At 42.0% G+C, this 2789-nt stretch overlaps 1 pseudogene; it reads left to right on the top strand.

Moving 5' to 3' along the window:
• The first annotated feature begins 1211 nt into the window (after nt 1-1211).
• On the top strand, nt 1212-1330 carry LOC112483118 (annotated as a pseudogene).
• Nucleotides 1331-2789: the final 1459 nt, after the last annotated feature.

The following is a 2789-nucleotide window of genomic DNA, read 5'->3' as shown; positions in this document are numbered from 1 at the left end:
TTTATAGACCATATCTACTATGAATAACAAGAATTGACTGTATTTAGCTGTAAGCCAAAAAAAGATACATTTTTGATGGCAGTAGGAGGAGGCTTAAAAAATGTGCTGCACCCTAGGGCGACTGTGCTGACAACTTTGGTGCATCATTGTGAGTGTAATAAATGTGTAGGAATAACTTTACTTTGTTACACTAGATAACTTGGGAAGTATTTCTTTCTGGGACATCAGGAAGGTTTTATTTCATTGGACCCAGATAGTAGTTGTAATTTGTCACTCATTATGTCTTTTCTTTTGCTCATACTTAGGAGGAAAATTCAACTGATCGTAGAAATCCAATTTTATTTTCCTCTCTGTGCTGGAAATATGTGTAGATTACTGGTGGTTAGATGCTCAAGAAAATTCCCTGTATTAAAATGGATCTGATTTTAATTCATTCATGAAGCGGATACAAATGGATGGATGACAAAAGCATCTGGAAGACACCCGGGAGTGAAGGACTATAAAAGCAGAAAGAAACACCGGATGGGCTCTTCCGGGGAACCTAGGATTGACTTCTTTGTTCATTTTTCCTTGGGTTAGGCTTGAAACTTCAAGAAAAGACCCTTCCCCCACCTTTTTTCTCCCCTTCCAGTGTCATTTAAAGCACCCTGCCGGCTGTACTACTAGTCACAGTCTTGCTCCTTTCTAGAAGGCTGAATAATTGGCCTGTGTGAAACTTTTGCCCTGCTTTACTTGACCAAACTTTTGAGATTTAATCTCCAGTAAGGGAAAGGGCATCTCTTTGATGACCTGGGGATAGGAACGGAGTTCTCTCCTGCATTCCTCCTTTGTTCTGCAGATGCTGCCCTGGGCTTGTTTTCCAGTCTTGCTCTTCCATTTCCGGGTAGGATCCCTTCCCTGAGAGGCATTACCTCTAAGTCTTGTCCAGACAGGGTCTCCATGATCTATCAGGGCTTTTGTTCCTCCAGTCCTGTGAAGCCAGACACTCCCAATCCAGAGTGAGAAAAAAGTGTTACATGTCAAGGACAAAATCACATGACTTTTAGATAACTTTGACGAAGTTCTGTGAGGATTATCTTTGAAGCTGTGACTTTATCACTACCATTTTAGTAGAAGTATTGAGTAGAAATGTTATTTTAGTAGATCTTCCAATCTTTCTAGCGTATTCTTGGTGTGACAGAAATGGTATCCTTCATAGAAATTATCACTCATGCTACGGCCATGCCACTGTGAACACGCCTGATCCCATCTGATCTCAAAAGCTAAGTAGGGTTGGGCCTAGTTAGTAGTTGGGTGGGAGACCTCCTAAGAAGATCAAGAGCTGTAGGTGTAAAAAAAAAAAAAGTTATCACTCACAGGGTGGGTTAAAGGGAGAACACACAGAAGCTGGGTAACTGATAGGCTGGCTGGGATCCTTTATCCTTACATTTGTAAGGAGCATACAGTTAAACTGAAATAACAAACAAATTATAGTTAGCAATATATTTTCGAAAGAAAAATAAAAGGGAGAGCTTCAAGGCATTGTGATTTGAAGGGCCCAAAAAACCCGACCCAACCCATCCCAAACCAAACCAAACCCCCAATACCAAAAACCTCCCAAATCAAAAACCCCAAAACACTAAAGCAGGATGGGATGGTGTGTCTGTGTGTAGGAGAATAGAGTGGTGATGGACGAAAGAGGATTAAAATCTAATTACTTTTCCCTGACAGATACATTTGGGAAGAGTGATTCTCTTTTTCCTCCTGGCCCCTGAGTTCCACAACTGCCCTGTGAGAGAGGAAGTCACTTCCTCAAGATCAAGTGGGTGGTAGGGTAGAGCTTAAAATCCCTTTTGTTGGCCATATGCTCCCATTGAGAACACATGGGTTCTTGGAGGGGGGTGTGAACAAACATTAGCTATTACAGTGGTTTCGGGGCCCCCCACAGTATATAAACATTGTAGCAGAAACACCAGAATAATGTTTGACCAAATGTTTGAGCACCCTGTGGTCGAATCAAGTTGACACACAAAATTAGCCATCACAGTACAGATGATTGTAATTTCCATCTTTTTCTGAGGAGAAAACAGAGGGTCAGAGTAGGTGAGCAATTAGCCTACTACTATACAGTATATCTGTTGTATTAAAGTTTCATGGGAGGGGGATGATCAGGGAAAAAATAGCTAAAAAAGGCTCCTCAAGGGGACAATAATACCAAAAAAGTTTGAGAAATACCGTGCCAATCACATTTCTCAGTGGCACTTTTTTATCCATGAAGTCATTATTTCAGACATCTCTTATGTGAAATCATGACGCCCACCCTGTGCCGTCCCCTCGCTCCCCATGCCCCCTGCAGGTTTGACTTTCTCTGGAGTGTTAAAAACATAATTATTCTTCTACAAATAGATAGCAACCCGGCGTCAAGGTTTGATTTAATTCTTTAATGATGGAAACAGCAGGGAAACCACAGGGCTGGTTCGGAGCCTTTGAAGGAGAGGGATTTATGGGGTCCTTAGGGAAGGGAAGTGGGTGCCCAGTTGGATGGCCAGGTCAGATATATGACTAACTTTCTACAATGCAGAGAACTTTCAACAGCTTTGGGGTTCACTTTCCTATGAGGTCATATAGTCAAAACGACTTACCAATTTCTGAAGGCTAAGTTCTAAACGTACAGGGCTAAAAACTACCTGCAATCTTACTCTGGATTGTTAAGCAGATATCCTGTGACAGACGCTGGGAGTGCCAGGTGAGGGTCAGGCAGGCTTATTGGGAAATGCTCCAGCATGACATAAAACATGAAACAATTACCC

Source organism: Pteropus alecto, unplaced genomic scaffold, assembly GCF_000325575.1.
Source record: "Pteropus alecto unplaced genomic scaffold, ASM32557v1 scaffold206, whole genome shotgun sequence".
Classification (NCBI taxonomy): domain Eukaryota; kingdom Metazoa; phylum Chordata; class Mammalia; order Chiroptera; family Pteropodidae; genus Pteropus; species Pteropus alecto.
The sequence above is the reverse complement of the archived record's forward strand: the minus strand, read 5'-3'. Positions and strand labels throughout refer to the sequence as shown.